General features: G+C 43.7%; 1 protein-coding gene across 1 annotated transcript in view; it reads right to left on the bottom strand.

The window, feature by feature from the left end:
* Positions 1–22,913, bottom strand: part of LOC106611182 (leucine-rich repeat and fibronectin type-III domain-containing protein 5) — a 40,920-nt gene extending 18,007 nt beyond the window's left edge. The window contains exon 1 of the mRNA XM_014211139.2: positions 21,858–22,913. The gene's annotated coding sequence lies outside the window, so the exon portion shown is untranslated. The remainder of the gene's footprint in view (positions 1–21,857) is intronic.
* Between the last annotated feature and the right edge of the window lie 4,610 nt (positions 22,914–27,523).

Genomic DNA, 27,523 nt, shown 5'->3' with positions numbered 1-27,523 from the left:
TCTCAAGTCGAGTCCCAAGGGCCAAGTCTCAAGTCGAGTCCCAAGGGCCAAGTCTCAAGTCGAGTCCCAAGGGCCAAGTCTCAAGTCGAGTCCCAAGTAGGATGTGGCAAGTAAAGTCCAAGTCGTGCATTCTAAGAGCAAGTCTAGTCGAGTCACAAGTCTCAAGACAAGTAAAGAAAATGTCCATACAAGCAATGACTTGTTCAACTAAAAATCTGTGTCTATTTATTGGGGCTACTAGACAGCTCTTGGCATTATTACATTTTTTTTGTAGCTGCATATTTCTTTATGGCAATTCTCTCTCCCTACAATTTCACGTTTGCGCTACACCTGATCTTATGGCTGTACAGCAAATCAACAATCTATTTGCTAGCTCACTCGAAACTGGGTTGATTGAGAGTTTGCTGGTCCAATCAGAGAACCTAGTGTGCGTTTCACTAGCCAATCTTTTGCGATGCTGTGGCTATTGTCTCTGGCTGCATGGAGAGTAATCGACAGGAGACTCTGTGCCACAAAATGAGTGACAAAACATGACAATACTTGGTCAGATAATTTGATCAGTTTCAAGTCAAAGTCGAGTCCCGAGTCTTGTGCCTCCAAGTCCAAGTCATTTTCTTTTATATCAAGTCATCATCAAATTTAAGACTCGAGTCAGACTTGTGTCCAAGTCATGTGACTCGAGTCCACACTGTGATAGGGAGGACAATGATAGAGTTGTCTAAGACATACTGTGCATGTCCTGCAGCACAAACATAAAATGGCATGAGAATAATATAACACAACATGTTATCTATGCAGACTTAACTGAATCTCCCCAAAGCTCCAAGAAAGGGGAGTACTTTTTCATTATGCTCTGAAATGAGTAATGGCTTTGGCATTTGAAGAAAATACAACAACTCCAGATCCGGTCAAGTGCCACTCTCCTTTACAGAGTAAAACCCATCTGAAGTTACATGATCTACGAGTAAACCTTGCCAGGTAAATGTTCCCTTACATTTTCTCTATGTGGATTCCCAGTGGAGATTAAATGCTATGTTGTGATCAATAAACTTAATCTCATCACCTGCCCATGCTAGCAGAAGAATCATTTCTCTACAACGGAAGTGCTGCCTATCTGTGGCTATTATTCTTTCCCTTGTCATCTCCGGCTACGTTGGGGAACATGTCCTCGTACATGAGACGGACAGGAACACCCCTGGGACGCTTCATAAGTGTGTGCGTGCGTGTCTGCCTGTGTGTAGTGTATGTGTGGAGCCTTCAACACGTGAAACTGTGAAGAGCTGTGCCTTCAAACGTTGTATACATGTGCCTGAAACCATAGGCATGTAATACAACACACAGCTGCTACACATGTATGACTATCGCCTCTCTCTCTCTCTCTCTCTCTCGCTCTGTGTGCAGCACCTGGTTAAAAAGAGAAAACAGCCCTGCCAGTCGTACCACTGAATAATTCAAACAGTGTAGAATAGACAGCACACTAGCTATACAAGATCAGGAGCCCTGTGCAATTAAAGAGACATGAATAATGCAAAAACAAATAAGCACTTAGAAATGCATGGAAACTCTTTCATGAAGGGTGGTGGGGATCGTGAGGCAATTAAATGTGTTCATTCATTTTGGATTAGTTTTTTTGTTATAGATGAGGTGGGCAGGCTGATGACCCTTAACAGACGCAGCAGACAGAACGTTATGCTTATGTAACGACGTGTGTGCACCCTGAACCGAACACCTCTGACATGATGTTCCATAGTGCACATTGTGTGTCTTTTTGTGTGTTTGTGTTCCCTCCCTCCAACCACCCCTTCAACCCTCCCTCCATCCCTTCAACCCTCCCTCCAACCATCCCTTCATCCCTTCAACCCGCCAACCTTCCCTTCAACTCGCCAACCTTCCCTTCAACCCTCCCTCCAACCATCCCTTCAACCCTCCCTCCAACCCTCCCTCCAATCCTCCCTCCAACCCTTCAACCCTCCCTCCATCCCTTCAACCCTCCATCCATCCATCCCTTCCACTCTCCATCCCTCCCTCCATCCCTTCAACTCTCCATCCCTCCCTCCATCCCTCCATCCCTCCCTCCATCCCTTCAACTCTCCGTTCCACCCTCCATCCCTTCAACCCTCCGTTCCACCCTCCATCCCTCCCTTCATCCCTCCCTCCCACCATCCCTCCCTCCCTTCATCCCTCCCTCCATCATTCTATTTGCTTATTTCTTCTGGTAAAATCTGTAAATCCTCTTGTCTGAGAAAAATAGGATGTGCGTTTGCTGCACGGCAAAGTCAAGAGAATAACTTTGGAGCTTAACCCCAAATGTCTCAACGTAGCGGGCCATCTACTGAGGCCATCTGTCTGTTTGTGGTGCTAGTGCAGAGAGGAGGGCTGTTCCACAGACACACACGCTTCCTGTCCTGTTCTCTCTCAAAAACACCCGCTTCCTCCCAGCCTGGCCTGTCTACCATGACGCCAGGGATATGAACATAAAACGTGCTACAGATGGACGGGTCCAGAGTTCAGAGTTATTTCTACAGTTAGACTGGCAGCAGCACATACATAGTGGCTGTGGCTCTGCTGCTCTCATGAAACTTGTATGGGATCCAGAAAGAGAAAAATGACCTAATTCCTGTAGCCTCATTATGAGAGGAGACAAAGCAGACTGATTGTTGCATGAATATATGATTTGTTATTATAGCTAGGTGGTAGACCATGATGTCTGTTGAATGTGCTGTTTGTTTGTTTGTTTTCCCAAGACTTATTCCAAGACGATACTGTACCAAGCAGCAAAGGCGCCTCATTCCCAACTGGGGGCAGCAGCCTCGGCCTAGGCCTAATCATTTATACTGGGTGGTTCGAGCGCTGAATGCTGATTGGCTGAAAGCCAAGGTATATCAGATTGTATACCATGGGTAAGACAAAACATGTATTTGTAAGAGCTGTATCCAGGCACTGCTTCATGCATAAGAACAGCCCTTAGCTGTGGGATATTGGCCATATACCACACCCCCTCGGGCCTTATTGCTTAGTGTAGGATTCCTGTACTATACATTTGGATAGGCCTACAGCTGTATGTATATCAGGCACACAGCTCGGACACCCATGCATACCCCACAAGACATGCCACCAAAGGTCTCTTCACAATCCCTAAGTCAAGAACAGACTATGGGAGGCACACAGTACTACATAGAGCCATGACTACATGGAACTCTATTCCACATCAGATAACTGATGCAAGCATTTCAGTACACTCGCAATAACATCTGCTAACCATGTGTATGTGACCAATAAAATGTGATTTGAATCAGATTTTAAAAACAGATAAAAATACGCCTTATGGAACAGTGGGACTGTGAAGAGACACACACACAGGCACAGACACACACGATAAGACACGCACCCTACACACACGTACACCTTTATTTTGTATTGTAGATACTGTATGTGATGGTAGAGTAGTGGCCTGAGGGAACACACTTAATGTATTGTGTAAAGTGTTATGAAATGTAATGCCATGTAATATTTTTTATTGTACAGTATATAACGTGCTTTACTGTTGCTGGACCCCAGGAAAAGTAGCTGCTGCCTTGGCAGGAACTAATGAGGATCCTGAATAAATAAAAATACAAATACTGCCAGTTCCACGGGTCTGTTAGCCATGAATATGGATGACAGAATGATGAACACTACAGAATACAGCAGGGGTGAAAGTAGATTTCATTTCTTACCAGTATGGGACACCAAAATGCGCACACACATTTTTATACTACAAAAATGACATGGTAGCCTACTCTGCTGACACGGACAAGCAGATCAATAAAAGCGATGTTGTCTGATACATATAATAGGCCTACAAAAAGGGGAGACACAAATACAATACCACATTGGTCTAACCTGGAGGAGGAAATGATTGTCCAAAAACAAACAAAGGTGGTACTGACCCAGTGAAAAAGATAGAGATTATGCACCCTCACCGGGGATATGGCCGATGTTCTCTGCTAGTGCTAATATGATAGACTACTGTTTGCTCAATTAAGTTAAGACAGATTAGTCTTTTCATTGTCATCTCTTTACAGCAATAGCCATTTGCTTTCCAAACTGTTTTTCCGCGATTGTATTTGAAATATTGTGATATGCCTGCCTCTCTGCTTTTCATTGACAGTCTCAACTCAACAATCATCTATTTGGTATTTGCAGAGTGCGCTGCCTAAATTTTGGGCCCTTTCCACATTAGGCTATGCGATTTAAAACAATTCAAAGCTTTTTTTTTTTTGAAGCTAATGATCCTCTGTGGCCAAATCATGCTTTCTGGTGTAGTAGCCTATTTTTTATGATATTATTTATCTATGTATAGACAGGAGTAAGCTAATTAAGCTATATATTTTTTGGCCAATTTAATTAAATTTACTTTAGGGAAAGCTTAGCTTCCCCTAGCCTTATGGACACGCACTATGCATCCTTTTAATGTAGCATAAACACAACCAGTCGTGATGTTTTCATCTGATTGTCAGAGAATCACTTAACAAAGGCGCTCCTGTAGACTACCTACACACATTCGTCCACTCACAAAATAATAATTTCAGCATCCAAACCCCAACAGTGCACTGTGCAACCCGCAATTTGATGAATGGAATGAGACATCTGTTAGGAAACCTAGGTGTATTGTAATGACATTCTGTGATTGTCAATAGGCCTACACTTGTAGCCTGAATTAATGCATCCACTGTTGTCCACGCGCACCTCGGTCTAGGCCACTTATCTCCACCTTGTCCAGGAGCGTCTCAGCCACTCATCTCCACCTTGACAAAGTGTAAATGTTCTCCTCAAACCACAACATGGGGGCATGTTGTATTCATTGTGATAGGCTCATGTTTTACCGGTATGTTTTACCGGTATATCTTACCCCCACTATTTATTTTGCACACATTGTATGCAGAATGCATCTACAGTATGAGGCAGCTACAAGCAATTACATGGCACTGACTGACAAAACCTACTGCTTTTTGACTTAGGTCAAGACATAATATTCATATATTTGTTGTTACTAATCTATGACTTCGGCTTTCAGAAATGCATCGAACGGCTTTTCAACATCATGTTTTAATACAATAATGATGTGCAACTGCAACCATTACAGTTCTTTTTGTCATTGATTTCTCTTTGATCCAATGGCAGGCATACTGTATAGCCTTTACCTGATCCCCCTGCCTTTTTATTCCACTCACATTTCACTTCCTGTATTGATTTCACATTTAGGGATTAATGCAGGGCCTAATGGGCAACCACTCCAAATCTCTCTCCTCCTCCATCTGTGTGTCCACTGCCTAGCAGCAGGAGGCAATCAAAGCAATCATATACAGATATAGAATCTTAATTTCATTACCCTGTTGCAGGACAACTTTCCTGCAATGCATGATATTTAAAATGTGTAGTTTATTTTAGGTTTAAAAAGGCTTCTGAAGTTTGTCACATCTACTATCTTGATTTGTATCAAATGTATCAACCCCTAGAAAAAGTGTCCATTAATTATCATCCACATAATAATTCACATGTTCTGATGCTACAGGATTATTTTCCTGCTGTAGCAAATTGGCTCAAATTAAGATCCAACATCTGTATCACACCTAGGCATACAATCAGTCTATAGTTGACCCTGGACCTGCTGATACAAGGCGATCACACCTATAAATCAGTCTATGGCTGTTCCTTGACCTGTTGATTGAATGCTATCACACCTATAATCAGTCTAATTTGTCTACAGGCCATATCTCTCCTTTCCAGCTGATATTGTTTTGGTTAAATCTCAACCTCAGTGCTTTCAGGTCAACTCAGATGTTTTTCTGTCTGAGCAACTGCTGCTAGGGCTGTCATTTCCAAACAGAAGCAGCTACTTATAGAAATCCTAACGGAATGGCATGGTTTGTTCATAATGATAGAAGCAGGTTTGAATATATTATGCTAAGAATGCAGTTTTTAGTGAACAGTGGTAATCAGTGTCAGGGGCTCAACACCAAACAATTCAAAATAGGCTGCTAAAATCATCCCGATTAAATCCTGATTAAAAGGAAGAAGCAGTTTAGCGGTATTAGGGGCTGACTTTAGGACCATGCGGACACCTGGGACCGGAGGGAAAGCTGTTAGTATGGTTGGCTGGCTTTTTGGCGAGCGCCTCGACAGTAGCTGCAGGGAACAGTGCAACTTTTCCTCGAAACAGTGCAGAGGTAAAGATGGCTGTAGTACATGGCTTTGGCTAGGTAACTGCTGTTTGACTTGACATGAAACTAAACTAGAGGTTTAATCCCGGTGCTGAGCTAGTGCGTAGCAGCTAATTCTTGTACAACATGTGTTCGTAGAATGTTAAGTCCCTTATTGACTGAGGTGAATAAAGCGACAGCAACAAGGTGGTAATGGCTGGACATTTTTCTGTTCTCCAAATTGCATGTAGAGTTTCTTAAATTGTGTAGAAATGCAGTAAATGAGCTCCCCTGTGTGTAGAAATGCAGTAAAAAATCCTCCCCTGTTACTTTGGCACACCCTAGGCTTAGCTGAAATGATACTCTTGATCAGTGTATATTCAAAGCAAAGCGGAATATGGAAATGTATCGGTTCACTGTTTGCCATAGTGACATCAGTGACTGTCTAGCTAGTCCAACGGATACATCCATCCAGACAGACAGTCTAGCCGATGCCCTGTCCTTGAGGCCAGACATGTCTGTTTTGGAAACACCTTAAATGCATCCACAAACTGTCTATCAATGGGGGAAAAAAACAGTCCTGAGTGTGGCCGCTGCCCCTGGGGGGGGGTAACCGCTGGCAGTGCAGATGGAAGCAGAATACACCCCTCATTTAAGTGGGCCTATCTACACCTGCTGTTATACTCTGCTCTCCTGGTTGGAAACTATTTCAGCCATTCAGCGATGGGCCATGTCTGACATCTCATCTCAGACATCAATCTCTCTCCTCTCTCTAGTCTCCTCAACTCTCTCCATAACCAAGTTTTGCTGCCAGGTGGAAGGCAGCCAGGTGGGAGCCTCAGAAGAGTCTCTAAAGAGATGCAGGCTATTGAACAGGACACAGTGGGTCTGTTTGATCTATCTAGCTGGTGGAAGTGGTCTTTATGTTCCGAATTCTGATTCTAGAAGTCCATTCAGTGACTGTATGGCTGCTCTCTCAGCTTTCTCTTAGCTAGCTACCTCAACTCTGTACGTTATTGACACACATCCCATTCTTCTGCTGAGAAGTAGGCCATCATATATTTTACCTTAGCACCCAGACAGAATGCTAGAGATGTCCCAACAAGGAGGGGAGCCAGAGTTGGAGCTCTGTTTAGCAGAGCAGAGCTGTAGGGGTTTGTGCCAAGGTCTAGATCAGTCATGGAGATCATATGATTAAACAAACCCTGGATTCAATTTTGTGGACAACATGCAGCTCTGTGTATATTTAACTAACTTAGCTATCTACAATAGTATTTCCCCAGTCCAGCAGCGTTTTCTGTTGTAGTGTTGAGGTCAGGTCCCATATTAGCCTAGCATGCAATGCCTGACTGTTATAGGGCAGCTGTCATTGACTCACCACACAGAGTCATTGAGAGGTCATTCCACTCGCCTCTCAAAATACATGACTTTCTACCTGCCTCAAGCAAGCGCAACCGCTGATTCTACAGTCTGTGCTATCTCTGCCGGCCATCTTCAAAACTTCATGGGCTTAATTCAAAGTGTATAACCCCCCCATACAACAGCCTATGCTACATAGCCCTTCAAAGGACAGAGGTGGGCAGATACCATGCTCTCACAGAAAGATAAGATAGTGATAGATAACAGGCATAGCTACAGTATTACAAGATTCTAATCAGAAATATTTGATGTTATAGCGAGGTTCCGTATACTATGCGTTTTCTTTTTAATTATCAAGATGAGGAAACATCATACCACAGTGTAAAAGCCATACAGTGTCAGTGCTAGCTAGCTGGTTTGTTTCAAAACAATATTCCTGGGGTTAATTGGATCTGTGTGTGATGTCACCCTATTTGACTGCACTACAGCTGAGGCTACTGGCTGAGCAAGGCAAGCATTGTGATCTAAGGCTGAATAATAAACCCAAACTACACAGAATTCATGACCTGTATTGATTTTAATATAGAGGCACATTAATTCAAGCTCAGAGTTAAGTTCTCAACAAATATTTTACCTTCCCGAGACATATTTTTGGCTGCCATGTTGGGTTCCCTGTGTGTGAAGGAGAGATGCGTGATAATTAATAAGGACTGTCTTTAATGGTCCTCTGGTCACTTATGATGTACGATGTGCATCCTGTTCGGGTTACACAGCCTGAATATGTATGAAAAGCCATAAAATGTCATGACAGATTACCCACTCCCACCGCAGTGCACTGTGCCTTGGCGTCTGGCTTCGAAAACGCAAGACAAAATACAATCCGCAGTTGTGTAACTCCCATAAAACATATTATACTGTGTATGCTAGAACACGTCCTATTATTATACGTTCAGGAGAGAATAAACCGAAGGTTTTGTTTAGAATGGGTCCACCGTGCATTAAAATGCAGCTAGGTAAATCCATTAGGAATTTCAAACACTACGATTTTTTAGCTTGATGGTGTTCATGCAATGTCTACAAGACCTACTACAATATGCTTTCTGTCAATTCCCATGCTAGAAGCAAAGCTACTGAGATATTTCTGTATTTAACTGAGAGTTGGGAGAGTTTAAAACTCAAACTTCTCAAATCTAAGAAATATTGTCCTTGCGTTTCACAGTCTTGGGCCTGAGCAGTGTTAAATGTGCTAAAAGGTTGTTCTGGCGTGTACAGGCAGCCACAGCTCTATATCTCTGCGTGCTTGGCGCATAACTACAGCACACCATGCCATGCTGACGTCCCATCCCAGCATGCAACATGTCACAAAGACTCTCCTCTCGAGCCATTACACATGCCCCCATCAACACCAACACACCAATCAACCAACCTAGCTCATCAATCTGCCAATCTCCCCACCAGCTTCGATGAAACTCAAATGCATACTCCCGTCTGCGCTACGAAACAATATCCCAGCAAAGCGCTCTCTCTTTCCCTCTCTTAATCAATAAAACTGGTGCATGCTAATGATTACCTTCCTCTGAAGGTCAAGCAGACAACCTGCAAATGACTGGTGATGGAAAGCAATAGAAAACAGTGAAGGAGGAGAATAGAGATGGCTGCACTATGGGCTTATCCAATACATGCAGGGCCTCATTAAAGGGTCATTATGGGAGTCTCTCTCTCCCTCTCTCCCTCTCTCTCTCTCTCTCTCTCTCTCTCTCTCTCTCCCTCCCTCCCTCCCTCCGGTAGGGAGGGTGATAGTTATTTGCTGAGCTAGATCGCTAATAATTCTACTGTCTCTATAGAAAGGTTATATTATCTGTCTGAGACCCCAATCATCATGCCAGCTGTGGAAGGGTGTGTTTGTATGTTTGTCGTTGGTATATTAAATCTCTTTCTCAAGTTTGTATGTTTGTCGTTGGTATATTTAATCTCTCTCTCAAGTTTGTATGTTTGTCGTTGGCATATATTTCCCTCCCCTCTCTCTAGCCCCCCTCTCCATGTCTCTCTCGCTCTCTGTGTGTGAGTTTGTATGTTTGTCATTAATTGGCATATTTTATCCCTGCCCACATTTCAAATCTCCCTGGGAGGTAATTAGAGAGTGGATTAATATTGTTACTGTGAAAACTAATATCAAAGCAATGCTAATTCACAATAACTAAGAATGGGCTTGAAGTCAACTTTTTCATGTATCCGCCTGTACCCGAATATCCGTGTGTGGCAAAAATTAGGAGATGAATTAAAATGACGTATTTAAAAGTTAAAGGAGAAGGATAAGCTACAATGACCAACAGGTAGGCTGCTACATAATATTTTGAATGGAGTTATTGTTATTTGTAACTGTAGGATGAGAAAGCACATGCACTGCAGCCTCAATTAGCCTAGCTAGCTAACATTAGCTAAGTAGCATCTCCCAGTTTGCTGCAGTCCAAGACAGGTAGTACTATGTAATCATATATGATGATAAATTACCTAGCTATGACAGCTATTAGTCAAATATAGGGCGAGTCGGCTTGGTTGGTTGCAGTCTCTCATCTCTCCCTTCCATCCTCCCTCCTCCCTGTGCCACTCGCTCACAGTACGCCTGGATAACTAGTTGTGAAAGATAGAACTATTGTTAGTTACTAAGAAAAGAAGGAAATCCCACACCAAATGAGCAGAGAATGGCCAACAGAAGTAAAAAATGGATTGTGCTTAGTCGTATTAGCCCATTGTACATAGATATATATAAAGGTATTGCAGCATGGCAGATGAAGCCATTCTAACCGAGAATATAACCCAGGACCCAGCAAGGCAACCATTTTGTGATGTGTCTAACTACTCAACTCTACCATATACTGCAGTTCAGCTTGGCTCTGACTAACAATGTCCGACCTGCTTCTCTGTCTCTCCTGACCTCGGTCCATGGTTGTTTCAGTGGCATAAGGCGCCTCTATCTCCTGTCCTCTAATGAACAGATCTCCTCCCAGCCCTTTCTACACCTCTGCTTCCTCATCTCCATCCTCTTCTCTCTACTCCTCCCTCATCTCCTCCCTCCTCTTCTCTCTTTCCTCTACTCCCCCTCATCTCCTCTACTCCCCCTCATCTCCTCTACTCCCCCTCATCTCCTCCCTACTCATCCCTCATTTCCTCCCTCATCTCTTCTCTCTACTCCCCCTCATCTCCTCCATCCTCTTCCCTCTACTCCCCCTCATCTCCTCCTTCCTCTACTCCCCCTCATCTCCTCTCTTCCCTCTACTCCCCCTCCTCTTCTCTCTTCCCTCTACTCCCCCTCCTCTTCTCTCTTCCCTCTACTCCCCCTCCTCTTCTCTCTTCCCTCTACTCCCCCTCCTCTTCTCTCTTCCCTCTACTCCCCCTCCTCTTCTCTCTTCCCTCTACTCCCCCTCCTCTTCTCTCTTCCCTCTACTCCCCCCTCCTCTTCTCTCTTCCCTCTACTCCCCCTCCTCTTCTCTCTTCCCTCTACTCCCCCTCCTCTTCTCTCTTCCCTCTACTCCCCCTCCTCTTCTCTCTTCCCTCTACTCCCCCTCCTCTTCTCTCTTCCCTCTACTCCCCCTCCTCTTCTCTCTTCCCTCTACTCCCCCTCATCTCCTCTCTTCCCTCTACTCCCCCTCCTCTTCTCTCTTCCCTCTACTCCCCCTCATCTCCTCTCTTCCCTCTACTCCCCCTCATCTCCTCTCTTCCCTCTACTCCCCCTCCTCTCCTCTCTTCCCTCTTCCCTCTACTCCCCCTCCTCTCCTCTCTTCCCTCTACTCCCCCTCCTCTTCTCTCTTCCCTCTACTCCCCTCCTCTTCTCTCTTCCCTCTACTCCCCCTCCTCTTCTCTCTTCCCTCTACTCCCCCTCCTCTTCTCTCTTCCCTCTACTCCCCCTCCTCTCCTCTCTTCCCTCTACTCCCCCTCCTCTTCTCTCTTCCCTCTACTCCCCCTCCTCTCCTCTCTTCCCTCTACTCCCCCTCCTCTTCTCTCTTCCCTCTACTCCCCCTCCTCTTCTCTCTTCCCTCTACTCCCCCTCCTCTTCTCTCTTCCCTCTACTCCCCCTCCTCTTCTCTCTTCCCTCTACTCCCCCTCCTCTCCTCTCTTCCCTCTACTCCCCCTCCTCTCCTCTCTTCCCTCTACTCCCCCTCCTCTCCTCTCTTCCCTCTACTCCCCCTCCTCTCCTCTCTTCCCTCTACTCCCCCCTCCTCTCCTCTCTTCCCTCTACTCCCCCTCCTCTCCTCTCTTCCCTCTACTCCCCCCTCCTCTTCTCTCTTCCCTCTACTCCCCCTCCTCTTCTCTCTTCCCTCTACTCCCCCTCCTCTTCTCTCTTCCCTCTACTCCCCTCCTCTTCTCTCTTCCCTCTACTCCCCCTCCTCTTCTCTCTTCCCTCTACTCCCCCTCCTCTTCTCTCTTCCCTCTACTCCCCCTCCTCTTCTCTCTTCCCTCTACTCCCCCTCCTCTTCTCTCTTCCCTCTACTCCCCCTCCTCTTCTCTCTTCCCTCTACTCCCCCTCCTCTCCTCTCTTCCCTCTACTCCCCCTCCTCTTCTCTCTTCCCTCTACTCCCCCCTCCTCTTCTCTCTTCCCTCTACTCCCCCTCCTCTTCTCTCTTCCCTCTACTCCCCCTCCTCTTCTCTCTTCCCTCTACTCCCCCTCCTCTCCTCTCTTCCCTCTACTCCCCTCCTCTCCTCTCTTCCCTCTACTCCCCCTCCTCTCCTCTCTTCCCTCTACTCCCCCCTCCTCTCCTCTCTTCCCTCTACTCCCCCCTCCTCTCCTCTCTTCCCTCTACTCCCCCTCCTCTTCTCTCTTCCCTCTACTCCCCCTCCTCTTCTCTCTTCCCTCTACTCCCCCTCCTCTTCTCTCTTCCCTCTACTCCCCCTCCTCTTCTCTCTTCCCTCTACTCCCCCTCCTCTTCTCTCTTCCCTCTACTCCCCCTCCTCTTCTCTCTTCCCTCTACTCCCCCTCCTCTTCTCTCTTCCCTCTACTCCCCCTCCTCTTCTCTCTTCCCTCTACTCCCCCTCCTCTTCTCTCTTCCCTCTACTCCCCCTCCTCTTCTCTCTTCCCTCTACTCCCCCTCCTCTTCTCTCTTCCCTCTACTCCCCCTCCTCCCTCTCATCTCCTCGCCTTCCTCTTTGGAAGGTGTGATGGTGAACAGCATCTGTCCACCTCTCCCAACCCCACTGCTTATGAATATAAGCTTAGAAATAAACTCATAGTGACAGTCTGGCCCTGTTTCGTCTCCCGCTGTGCAAATTACGAAGTGTTTAATTGAATCTTTACGGTTTAAACATTTATCTTTTAATGGGAGTCAAATAAGTAGCCTGCACTAGCACACCTCTGTAGAAGATCAGTATAGGAAGCTCAATTCAGCAGTGGAATGATGCAAAGAAGAATTGCAATTGTAATCTCTCTCTTTTCCCTCTCTCTCTCTATCTCTCCCTTTCCATCCCATGTATTCTTACCCAGTTTATAGCTTCACAATAGCACATTGACATTAGGTTTGACAAAAGCCCAATCTAACGTTATGTAATATATAGAGTTTCAGTCATGCATGTAACTGTCTCCTGACTCCTATTTGACAGAGCAAATACTGGGGAGTGGAGACTGTCCTATCATCCTTTTATCTGTCCTCATGGGTTTATTCAACTCAATGCCCTAACTAGCTGGGCTCCTCCAGACACTTTCCTCATCTCTAATGCAATAAATACTTGAAATATCCCCACCACCACCATCAAGGCATTAACGTTATCTCCATCTCTCCCGAGATATTCGGCTCCCTTAATTATTCATCTGTAATATTCTGCCGACTCTTTGTTCTTTTCCGTGTGTTTGTCTTTAAGTGCACCAGGGAAAGAATATGGTACATTACAAAGTATTATATCAAACTGTAACTTAGGGTCACAGAGGAGATTAAATGAACCTGGTTGAGTGCATGCTCAGAGGATGCTCAGAGGATTAAAAAAAATTGTTGGTGTTTGATCAATCGTTTTTTTTAATTAAATGAGAGAAATGCAGGAACCTACATTTGTATTCAGCACAACTGTCTGCAGGCGTATAACTGGTATGAGCCTATCCTCAATGAAGCAAGAGACACCATTATAGTATCACACTGTGGCCTCTATGCTGAATACAGATGTGCACAAAGCTATTCCAATTCATTACTGTGTGTGGAGCAATATAAGAGGTGGCTCTCAGAGAACACTCAGATCAGACGCACCATAAAACCTGAAACCCAACCTCCGTTATCACAACGCGTCAGGAATCTCATTGGAATCTAGATTTAGATTCCTATTCAATCCGCAGCACAGAAAATACACTTCATAGCGCGGTTGACAATATCCCCACAGTCGCAGACTACATTCATGGTAAATGTTGCATATGCCGGCTCAATCTGAAATGACCTTTACTTCGGCGATACGGATTGAATACAGCACAAAACTCTTATGTTGCCTTGATGTTGTTATTCGATCTCATCTCTGATAAATACGCTGCATGTCTGAATTATGGCAATTCCCAATAATAGGACAAGTATGCTATAGGCTACATCGCCACAGAATTAGCCATTCTGTCAATCCACAGCAGGCATCAACCTTTAATTGCAGTGGGCTAAATCAGGGTCACATAGAGAGTTTCACATAGAGAATCTACTTCGAAACAAAAGTATACATCTCACACACATGGTTGTACCATGTCAGATATAGAGTTGAAATGTATTACATTTTCAGTTTGCATCCCAGTATTACACTTTATGTACATCACAGAAGTCTGAAATATAACAAAACTGTTTGACATAGAAACACCAGATTTTCGGCAGTAATATATATATATATAAACTATGGAATTATGAAAAATATGAATAACATTCCACCCATGAGGCCACTAGGTCATTTGACTACAGGATAGGGTTTTTAATAATAGAACACAAGCCAGCCAGGACAGATGGCTGCCACCTCATAAGAGTTGGGGATTAGGGTTCCATGCTCCATCTCACTAAACGTGATGCATGACATACACACTGTACACTGTACCAGACTGGCTACCTCAATGTGCATCATTAGCAGTATCCTGAGTATGGTGCCAGAGGAACATCACTATTCATGCATGTATTCATATCCACCAGGCAAGCTCAATCAAGCCCTGCTGAAGTGTTAGAAAGAAACCCATTTGAAGGTCTGGTACAGTGGTCAATCACTAGCAGTATCCTGAGTAAGGTGCCAAATGATAATCCCTAATCACAAATCAAATAACATTGTATTCATCACATGCGCCGAATACAATTGGTGTAGACTTTACAGTGAAATAATAATAATAATAATAAGGTATTAGAGGTAGATATGTACATGAAGGCAGGGTAAAGTGACTAGGTATCAGGATAGATAATAACAAGGTATTAGAGGTAGATATGTACATGAAGGCAGGGTAAATTGACTAGGTATCAGGATAGATAATAACAAGGTATTAGAGGTAGATATGTACATGAAGGCAGGGTAAATTGACTAGGTATCAGGATAGATAATAACAAGGTATTAGAGGTAGATATGTACATGTAGGCAGGGTAAAGTGACTAGGTATCAGGATAGATAATAACAAGGTATTAGAGGTAGATATGTACATGTAGGCAGGGTAAAGTGACTAGTCATCAGGATAGATAATAACAAGGTATTAGAGGTAGATATGTACATGTAGGCAGGGTAAAGTGACTAGGCATCAGGATAGATAATAATAAGAGTAAAATAAAGAACAGAATAGCAGCAGCAAATGATAAGTGTAAAAGTGTGTGTGTGTAAGTATGTTTGTTTGTGTTGTGTCGGTATGCGTGTGTGTTATGTGTGTATGTGCGTGTGCGCATGTAGTGTTTGAATGTGTTAGGGATTTGTGTGGGAGTGACAGTGTAGTGTGTGTGTATATGGTGTGTATATAAAGTATAGTGAGAGAGCGTAGGGTCAGTGCAAGATAGAGTCAGTGCAAGATAGTTCGGGTATCATTAATTTACTATTTAGTAGTCTGGCTATCACACACACACACACACACACACACACACACACACAGCTGTATATAGCTATACATCAGCTGTGTAATCACAATAAGACTGTTGTGGGAACAGACCCCAGGTGGTCCAACCAAATCAAAGCACCATCAATCATCCATATGGTTTAAACCACTGATCTCTTTGTTGGTTGCTTGGAAAATGCAATACATAAAACAGCTATTAAAATCAATGTGTGGTTTGGCTAATTGCATTCAAACTGAAATCACAAGAAGGTAATTTTTTTAAATAATCTGCCCTTTAGAGTAATATGATTAAGAAGAGGAGGTGGGGCTGCTGGGAACACTGTGTGGCAGTGCTGTAGTGAGCCAAAATGGCTCTGTAGTTTCCTGTAGCTCTACCTCTATCACAGCCAAAGCATAATCCCTAATTGGCATATATCACTCCTCACCTCTCCACCTGATGCGTGGTGAGCGTTCTGGCACATAAATGGTCGCCATGCTTCACCCAGGTGGGTGCTACACATTGGTGGTGAATGAGGTGAGTTTCCCCATTACTATGTAAAGCGCTTTGAGTACCTCAGTTGGTAGAAAAGCACTATATGAATCCAATAAATGGCTTATTGTTACTATACAGAATAGCTCTGCAGCTTGTGTCTGTAGTTCTGCCTCTGTCTGTCACAGCCAAAGCCTCGTAAAGGGCTTTCCCATCAGTGGTGTGTATAATCTTGTCAAATGTGCCATATGTACAGCAGGGTACGGCAGGGTCCGTGTGTTGCTGGGCAGATTAAGGCCAGGCAGAGGAGAGGAAATACCCACCTATTTCACACAAATCTCATCACACTACAGGAAGTCAGCCCAGAACCTTACATACTACAAACACCCTTGAATGAGTAGGTGTGTCCAACCTTTTGACTGGTACTGTATGTGTCATGAAGGTGTTTTTATGAATGTATACATCTACCTATTTGATAGCAAATTATTGTTTTATCCCTTCTACTCTAGCTTCACTAAATACACTCTCACATCCATGCATCTACTTCTGGTAATATTTTCCCAAATGCAAATTGACCAATAATGTACCACCAGGACAGCTCTGCTGATTCTGTGTTATCAAATTAAACCTATAACCCCCAAAAATGTGATATTGGAAGCTAGAAATAGAAAAATAGAATGAAAACAGAAAATTGCATCAACTGTGTGAATAACAAGCCTGGTTCTGGACCCTTCTTGGTAAATACTGTATTTACAAAGTCCTGAGATATTACTAAACAATTGTTTTCCTCAGTGTTGATAACGACAGATGAACTCTCCGGCACCATCAACAGAATACATATGTTTCTTAGTGGGTTTAAATTTTAATTGCTATGCTTATCCCATGCTATAGAACAGGGGTATTCAAATCCGAGCTGGAGGTCCGGAGTACTGCTAGTTTTCTGTTCTACCTGATAATTAACTGCAACCTCCTGGTGTCCCAGGTCTCGATCAGTCCTTGATTAGAGTGGAAGAATAAAAATCAGCAGTAGAACTCGCTAACTTAACCTTTCCTATTCATAGCCCATGCTATCGAACCTCCAAACATCCCCCTGCTCTAGTGGTTGGCAGGTCTTCTGAGATGAATTGCCTTTTGGGTCTCAATACATAATTATTTCATGGGTCTTCTTCCCATAGACTCACTTACTGTGGTTTTACATGTTGTCTGAAGGTAAACTGAGAAATAATTTATATCCAAATACGTATGCGCTCATCCCTGGTACCTCCGCTGTAAAAATAACAGAACATGAAGTTCCGCTGTCATTTCATTTGGGATTTACCCCAGTGCATATCAATCTATCAATATTTTAGTAACTAGGGATCAGTGCCTCATCAGTCAAATGCGTAACCGCATCACAGACTCACTGTCCTTCACCACAGAAACTATTACCATTCCTGACTGCCACTTTTCTCCTGTTTAAACCAGCGGGTGGCTGCAAGATCAAAACAACCCACCGCTGTCACCTTGACAGCTCATTATCACAGACACCCCTCAAAGTCCATCCCACTCACAGACAGGCAGCCCATTCTAGTCACCACATTACAATGACACAAAGCTCACCCTGCATAAACAACACCAAATGAAGGAAATGAAAACAATCAAAACCACCAGGTATTTCAGTCGTTCCCAACTGAGGTTGTCTCCTACACTAATGAACTGTAACTCCTGATTTGGTTTGGGATCCTCCAGAAGCGTTAGGACTCCACAGCTTCCTTGGCAACGATCTATGCCGGTCTGATTCTATGCTCTCTTAAATAAGGTACATTTGATACCAGTCTTTTGTCTATACTATAAGTAAAAACTCTCCTAAAAACTTGCTTCCATTAAATATCACAAACCAATATTTATTTTTTATTTGAAATCCAAAACAACAAAGGTTCATTTACCTATCAGCAAGGTAAAAGTATTGTGTAATCTTTCAAGGTAATCCTGGATCATGGATTTAGGATCAGTAAAGGGATCTATTGCCATACTAGGTGTGTAGCCAGTCTGTCATGTGTTAAACAGACCACCAGGGTTAATCTAAACTATAAGATGTTATTTACATCACATCTGGATCTGCAGCTTATACAGAGCCTAGCAGACCTGATCCCCCGATTGGTATTTCATTCAATTATTCTTAATTAAATGTACATATCCAGGAATCCACTTTGGCCCAATCTCTATTAACCTTGTGCTTAAATGCAATGCTGCCTGGTGACTTTTAAAATTGACTCAACAATCAACTTCTTGTTCAGCAATTAACAAATCATAAAAACTAAGACATCCTTAAACACCACAAACACAGTAGGTAATTAAATGCTAAGAATAATGATTACCACAAAATCCAATGAGAACATCACAAAGGTCAGTTAGATTATAAATACATCTCTCTAATAAGCCTCATATCAAAGCTGTTTTACCAGCCGGCCATACCCTGTTGTGTGCACTCTACCACGCAGAACCCAGATCAAGAGCGAGGAGCTGTCCATGGTTCTGACACAATAACACTTCTAGCCTCCCAAACTTCTGACGCAATCTCACTTGTAACTGTCCATTGTGCTGAACTCTTGACCAAACTATAACAGTCCCCACATCACCAGTTTCATTGAAAGCATATGATGCAAAAAAACACATGGATATACAACATTTGGTAAACACAGCAAAGGGCATATACCACATCATTGTAAAATATAAAATATCTAGAAAGGAAACAGGCATCTTGGGTTACACTAAGTCAGCATACATGGGTCACATGATTTTTAACTGGGTGCTATGTCTAGTTTAATGTTCATGTCACGTCCTGACCAGTGAAAAGGTCATTTGCCATAGTAGAATGGTCAGTGCGTGGCATGGGGGTTGTTTTGTGTGTTTTGGAGTTTGTTTGTTTCTAGGGGAATGTGTTCTAGTTTTCATTTTCTATGTTTCGTTTTCCAGGTTTGGCCGAGTATGGTTTCCAATCAGAGGCAGGTGTCTTTCGTCGTCTCTGATTGGAAGCCATACTTAGGCAGCCTGTTTTCCTTTGGGTTTTGTGGGTGGTTGTTTTCCGTATAGTCGTTGTACCTTACGGAACTGTTGTTTGTCGTTTGTTTAAGTGTTCTCTCAAAAAATAAAAGAAGATGCGCACTATACACGCTGCGCCTTGGTCTGTCCCTTTCGACGCTTGTGACAGTTCAACTCTATCCAGGTTTCATCCCACCAGAGCTGTCAAGTCACACATCTGCTAACACGTATCTGTCTGAGACATACATGTCTCAGGTATCAATAAATGTGTTCAAACCTGTCATGGTATGTCTTCACAGACACACAGAGGGAAAAAGAACACGCATATCAAAGGCATAAAGATGGTGTAGTACCGTAAGTATGTGCTGATCGTATGCTCTCTGTAAGAACAAGTAATATTGGCCGTAAATGTGTTCAAATACTGTATGTCATGGTAACTCCTCACACATGCACCCAGAGGGCATATCAAAGGCAATATGCTGTAGTAGACTAGAGGATACAGTATGTACTTGTTGATCACCCAGGTAGAGTGCGGTGCTAATCCTGCCTGGGGGAGGATGTTTTGCAGCGTTTGATTCCCTCAGTTACCCTACCACAGTAACAGCAGGATCATCACACCATGCTCTTTACTTCCTTGGCTCGGGCTCGCGACATCACAGGGTCTTAAGCACTGCTAGTGTAATTAAAACACGTCTCAGAGCTACAGGGACCGCTGCCACTACATCTCCAACGGCCCAAATCCCTCACAGATAAAAAAAAAAAAGACAAATCTTTCAAATTATATCACAACAATTGAAGAAGTCCACGGGCCTAAAATGAATACATAATGCACTATACAATATTTGATTTTGAATACAGGCTTATTTGTTTATCAAAAATACATTCCACTCTCCACTCCACCCTTAGGCCTATAGGTTGTAGGATAAAGCTGCAGTCCCTCTTCAGTGCTGCCCAGCCCCTCAGAGCTGCAGCAGGCAGCAGTATGGACTTGGAGGTACAGTAGCATAAATTGAATTATAGCACCACCAGCCACTGGCAGGGAAGCTGCAGCTCAGTTTACCTATATACTTGGTCAGAGGATATGGAGTACAGAATACCCTTACATACAGTACATACAACTGTACATTGCATAACTACTGTTTATTAAGTGAAATGAATTATATAGCATATCACAATGTGCATTCAAATGACTATTTCAACCATTTCTAAGAGTGGTTTAGGAATTGAGAGGGGCTGCTCAACTACCTACATATTTGTTTTCTATTCCCCTGCCGTCTAGAAGTAAATGTGTATATCAACTGCATATATGGTAATAATAGTGCTTTGCTCATATGCTTTCATGTGACAGGTGTGAGATACATGTCAATGGATAAACATGCGCAGGTAAGCCTCATCAGAACACAGAGACGTGTCATCGTCTCCTCATAATGACGCCATAAAATAGTATACGTTTGACTATAAAGCACAACAAACACATTGTTGAAACCAATACCGTGACAGCTACCCTGTCCCATTAAGGATGACATGTCGTGGGGTCTGAAGTATTGAAATATGTCGTGTTTATCAGATTTGATTTATAGAAGCGCACGTGCGTAAAGATAGGCTACCCGACAACCAGCGTTGATGAAATAAAATAAACGCCTTGTGATATGGAATTCAAATGGGCATTGACGTAGTCTATTTTACTCACTAGATGTCATAGTTTTGATGCACAAATGGTACCACAAGTACAGAAAGCTAACTCAAACACAAATACGCGCGCAAAAACACTGCGTAAGGAGTGAATTTCCTAAGACACATTGTTGCCATTCTAAATAACATCCATGCATTGTCTGTACCTATACATACAATATATACTCCATATGTCTCACCAAAGGATTATTATAGAATAATGTTGCTCATTTACGTATGGTCGCTATACATGTAATTCCAGTGCATCAAGCATATGTGGGTGGTTATGTGGGCTGCATCAAGCAGCCAGACAGTGGTGCCATGGTAGTGAGCATGATATATCGCCTAGGATCGGGCAAGAAGATGACGACGCCTGAATCCTCTATCATCATTTGAACCTATGCCAAGGTTGAAGACTATTGTAACATGCATGGGTAGCCTACATTATGTACACACATTTCATGGGGGACATTTAGCGGAGTTATCAATCAAGCTGAATTGGCATGGGAACTCAGCTTGCATATAAATGGAGGTGATTTCAATCTAGCTCCTCGTGACAGGGTGAGGCAGTAAAAGAGGGTGCCTGCGTGAACACACCCACACACCATCATTACCACCACATTTTGGACCCCAGGAAGAGTGGTGATCCTAATAAATAATGGGGATCCTATTAAAATACCAATGTACCACATTCACCCAAATCAAGATAAAGATAGAACAGGCCTAGCGATTGATAGCCTACACGGCACCACAACTGATCCTATGTATAACATTTCAACCAGCGACCTGGCCAAACAAATGATCCCACTGCGTAATTTTGATCCGCACCCATACCCTCAAATTGATAATATTGCAGTCAGACAGACTGAATTCCTTAAAACGACCCATTCATTAAGGCTTATTTTTGACCTTGCGATGTACCTGAATACCTGGTTATACTGCTCACACCTAGTTTTCAACAACGTCCTGCAGGTTATCTTGCTTTGGAACCTAATGGGTTCTGCCTTGACAATCGTAGCCCACATCTTAACACTGTTTTGTTCTATATGTCGACAAACGACGAACCAAAGAACACAAAAAGGACTGATGAAAATGTACAAACATTCTTAACATCTAAACTGTAAAAGTTTACCTTGAAGAAGGAACGCCAGTCCTGATCTGAGCACCGAGGGTCAGGGGAATCGAATTTTCTCACATTTCATATTTTCCCATGTTCCTTTTTGTTTTGCTCCATTGGATTTTGGCTAAATTATATCGATACAAGGTGCGCTGGATTTCATAGCGAACAATTCCGCACAGCCCATCTATTCAGAGTGCCCGAGTAATATGCCATCGATTTGTACCCCACAGAATCCAATCCACTTGTGCTGCTTTTCTTCCGAGTTTAAAATAAAGATCCAAATAAACCAACACAGAGAGACAGTCAAATTCCAACGCGGTTCGACAGAATCCTTTGCTGAAAAACGGGCGTTTGCTTTTCCCTCAGACTCGCTAAAGCCCTTGCCATTCTCCTGCCGCTCGTCGACACACCTCACAACAGTAGAGGCTTTCCTCCGCAGTAACACCGGCTTGCTCTATTTAGCCGATTGCACGTCTCTGCAGCCGAGTGCGATAAAGTGGCTGCTATGGGGAACTCGGAACAACTCTCAGCAGGGAGACCTTTGCACCTCTGCACCTTAAACGCACTTCCCCCCGCTGTGCCTCTACGCCGAGTTAATCCACAGTGACTGAGTGCTGCTTGCCCTCCATCCAAGTTATCAAAAGGCTTGCTCCTTCAGTCCTTCTTCAGTTTATTCTCAGCTATTCAGCCCCGCAACAGCGCTGTATTATCCAAATATATGCTTCTCAATGGAGTTTCGATTTGACACCTCGACCAAAAAGAAGGGACGCATATTACACTGCAAAAATGAACGGTTCTCCCCCTATTGCCGTCGTTGTGCTTCCCTCCCCCCAAATACTTAGTTCTACTAGTCGAGAAGATTTAACAAACTAAGAGCTTTAGCAGCAGTTACTGGGACATGTGATGTTTGCTATTTTCCCTCTCCTTTCGATTGGAAAAAAATGGAGGAAGTCATCACGGATTGGCTCAGACTCACGTTCGTTCGCACTCCTTGATTCAGCATTTCACTCTGTAGGACCTACTAAAGAAGTGCTGGTGGTAGAGCTTTTGCAGGGAAGACGGGATAGTATTGCATTGAACAAAAGAGGTAGGCCTAAAGAACGACGCCACATGGGCAATAGAACCGCTCTGATGTCAAACAATAGGACCCCGTGCATAATCTTGGAGGAAACGACTGCACGCACCCGACAATTGTAAAAGTTGCATAACTTTTACAATTGACAATGATTAATACATCTGTTGTATTTGTGCACTAACAATTAAGAGGGATACTGACAATAATATAGTTTATAGTCTTCGCAGAGGTTATGCCTTTACATAGTTTATAAAACATTTGCTAAATTTAGCAACGGCAACTGACGTATTTTGGGTAACTGCAAGGAATATTGCAAGAGTAGGATATTGGCTCATCTAACAACGCACCTGATGTTTACGTATACCCCGCCATATCCTATTCATAGGCACAGCAATGCTGATAACATGGGAGTCTGACATCATTTTTGAGTGGGATACCAGGTTTCAGATTACTTCCAAACGGTGTCTTGTGTTTCGGCCCCAGGGACAGCGCCAACTTCTTCAATGGCATCAAGGGACTCGAGTACAGAACTTTAATATACACTGCTCAAAAAAATAAAGGGAACACTTAAACAACACAATGTAACTCCAAGTCAATCACACTTCTGTGAAATCAAACTGTCCACTTAGGAAGCAACATTGATTGACAATAAATTTCACATGCTGTTGTGCAAATGGAATAGACAACAGGTGGAAATTATAGGCAATTAGCAAGACACCCCCAATAAAGGAGTGGTTCTGCAGGTGGGGACCACAGACCACTTCTCAGTTCCTATGCTTCCTGGCTGATGTTTTGGTCACTTTTGAATGCTGGCGGTGCTTTCACTCTAGTGGTAGCATGAGACGGAGTCTACAACCCACACAAGTGGCTCAGGTAGTGCAGCTCATCCAGGATGGCACATCAATGCGAGCTGTGGCAAGAAGGTTTGCTGTGTCTGTCAGCGTAGTGTCCAGAGAATGGAGGCGCTACCAGGAGACAGGCCAGTACATCAGGAGATGTGGAGGAGGCCGTAGGAGGGCAACAACCCAGCAGCAGGACCGCTACCTCCGCCTTTGTGCAAGGAGGAGCAGGAGGAGCACTGCCAGAGCCCTGCAAAATGACCTCCAGCAGGCCACAAATGTGCATGTGTTTGCTCAAACGGTCAGAAACAGACTCCATGAGGGTGGTATGAGGGCCCGACGTCCACAGGTGGGGGTTGTGCTTACAGCCCAACACCGTGCAGGACGTTTGGCATTTGCCAGAGAACACCAAGATTGGCAAATTCGCCACTGGCGCCCTGTGCTCTTCACAGATGAAAGCAGGTTCACACTGAGCACATGTGACAGACGTGACAGAGTCTGGAGACGCCGTGGAGAACGTTCTGCTGCCTGCAACATCCTCCAGCATGACCGGTTTGGCGGTGGGTCAGTCATGGTGTGGGGTGGCATTTCTTTGGGGGGCCGCACAGCCCTCCATGTGCTCGCCAGAGGTAGCCTGACTGCCATTAGGTACCGAGATGAGATCCTCAGACCCCTTGTGAGACCATATGCTGGTGCGGTTGGCCCTGGGTTCCTCCTAATGAAAGACGATGCTAGACCTCATGTGGCTGGAGTGTGTCAGCAGTTCCTGCAAGAGGAAGGCATTGATGCTATGGACTGGCCCGCCCGTTCCCCAGACCTGAATCCAATTGAGCACATCTGGGACATCATGTCTCGCTCCATCCACCAACGCCACGTTGCACCACAGACTGTCCAGGAGTTGGCGGATGCTTTAGTCCAGGTCTGGGAGGAGATCCCTCAGGAGACCATCCGCCACCTCATCAGGAGCATGCCAAGGCGTTGTAGGGAGGTCATACAGGCACGTGGAGGCCACACACACTACTGAGCCTCATTTTGACTTGTTTTAAGGACATTACATCAAAGTTGGATCAGCCTGTAGTGTGGTTTTCCACTTTAATTTTGAGTGTGACTCCAAATCCAGACCTCCATGGGTTGATAAATTGGATTTCCATTGATTATTTTTGTGTGATTTTGTTGTCAGCACATTCAACTATGTAAAGAAAAAAGTATTTAATAAGATTATTTCTTTCATTCAGATCTAGGATGTGTTGTTTAAGTGTTCCCTTAATTTTTTTGAGCAGTATATTATTTTAACATCTTAAAGGTTTCTGCATTTTCGAAGCAAATTCTTGTCGCATTTGTATTACAATTACGCTGGAATGATGTAGGGCTATAGTTCCCAGTGGCCATGCCTCATGAACACGCCAGTGTAAACTAAAGTTCGATGACGTATTAAGATTATGCAATCTCCTAACTTTGTCAAACACTAGTGCAGGGTTTCCCAAACTCGGTCCTGGGGACCCCAAGGGGTGCACGTTTGGGGTTTTGCCTGAACACTACACAGCTGATTCATATGGTCAAAGCTTGATGATTAGTTGATTATACGAAGAAAAAATAATAGTAATTATGAAATGTATGCATGCATTCGCTACTGTAAATCGCTCTGGATTAGAGCGTCTGCTAAATGACTAAAATGTAAATGTAATGTAAATGTAAATTTGAATCAGCTGTGTAGTGTTCAGGCAAAAACCCAAACGTGCACCCCTTGGGGTCCCCAGGACCGAGTTTGGGAAACCCTGCACTAGTGGATACCCCTATTCCCTCATTGGTGCTTATTATACAACACATTTTACATCAGATACTGGTACATTCTTATGTCAATGAGCTTCCAGGGCCTCTATTTGTATTGATTACATGGTCTCTACTGGGGATTCTCAAGTCATTAAACCGTCAAAAGATTACCTATTGATGGTTATTCTAATGAGTTACCCTGCGGACTGTCTCAGTGTCGGTCTGTGGTGCCTGCCGCTGACAGATGTGGTGAGATGGGGGAGCTGTTGTAATATGGAACAATGGCTCACAAAGAACACTTCCTGGAAGAAAACAAATGTATTTGACCGACATACTATACCTGTGATCAAACTACTGTGAAACTTTAGTATTTTTGGTCTAAAAACAGTACACCAGTGGAGGCTGGTGGAATGAGCTATAGAAAGACAGGCTCATTGTAATGGCTGGAATGGAATTAAAGCAACGGAGTCAAACGTGGTTTCCATATGTTTGATGTGTTTGATACCTTTCCATTTATTCCATTCCAGCCATTACAACGAGCCCATCCTCCTATAGCCCTTCCCACCAGCCTCCTCTGCAAAACACCAGAACGCACGTTACCTCTGTCACAAATACTCAATAATTTCCAGAAAATACAGACTCACTGAAATTATATTACTAGACAATCATTAGAGGAAAGGGGGCTTTTACCCACAAGGACATAATCATATATTACAGACCACCACCTCTCAGAGTTGTGTAGTTTCCATACAACATACTCTCAAGACCCCTCCACACAGATGGAACGATAGCACCCAATAACGACATCTGAAGTACAGTTATTATGGCCATTCGGAAAGTATTCAGACCCCTTGACTTTTCCACATTTTGTTACTTTACAGCCTTATTCTAAAATGGATTGTTTTTTCCCCCTCATCAATTTACACACAATACCCCAATAATGACAAAACAAAAACTGTTTTTTAGAAATGCTTGCAAATTTATACCAAATAAAAAACTTAAATATCACATTTACATAAGTATTCAGACACTTTATTCAATACTTTGTTGAAGGTCCTGAGCACTCTGGTGCAGGTTTTCATCAAGGATCTCTCTGTACTTTGCTCCATTCATCTTTCCCTCGATCCTGATTAGTCTCCCAGTCCCTGCTGCTGAAAAACATCCCCACAGCATGATGCTGCCACCACCATGCTTCACCATAGGGATGGTGCCAGGTATCCTCAAGACGTGACGCTTGGCATTCGGACCAAAGATTTCAATCTTGGTTTCATCAGACCAGAGAATCTTATTTCTCATGGTCTGAGCGTTCTTTAGGTGCCTTCTGGCAAACTCCAAACAGGCTGTCATGTGCCTTTTACTAAGGAGTGGCTTCTATCTGGCCACTCTACCATAAAGGCCTGATTGGAGGAGAGCTGCAGAGATGGTTGTCCTTCTGGAAGGTTCTCCCATCTCCACAGAGGAACTCTGGAGATCTGTCAGAGTGACCATCTGGTTCTTGGTCACCTCCCTGACCTAGGCCCTTCTCCCCCATTTGTCCAGGTGGCCAGCTCTAGGAAGAGTCTTGGTGGTTCCAAACGTCTTCCATTTAAGAAAGATAGAGGCCACTGTGTTCTTGGGGACCTTCAATGCTGCAGACATTTTTTAGTATCCTTCCCCAGATCTGTGCCTCAACACAATCCTGTCTCAGAGCTCTACGGACAATTCCTTACACCTCATGGCTTGGTTTTTGCTTTGAGGGACATTTCCAAATCATGTCCAATCAATTAAATTGACCAATCAAGTTGTAGAAATATCTCAAGGATGATCAATGGAAACAGGATGCACCTGAGCTCAATTTTGAGTTTCATAGCAAGGGGTCTGAATACTTATGTAAATAAGGCATTTCTGTTTTTATTTTTAATAAACCTTGTTTTTGCTTTGTCATTAAGGTATATTGTGTGTAGATTGATGAGGAACATTTTTTATTAAATCCATTTTAGAATAAGGCTGTAATG

The sequence above is a fragment of the Salmo salar genome, chromosome ssa09 (assembly GCF_905237065.1).
Source record: "Salmo salar chromosome ssa09, Ssal_v3.1, whole genome shotgun sequence".
Classification (NCBI taxonomy): domain Eukaryota; kingdom Metazoa; phylum Chordata; class Actinopteri; order Salmoniformes; family Salmonidae; genus Salmo; species Salmo salar.
This window is presented reverse-complemented; position numbering and strand designations above follow the sequence as displayed.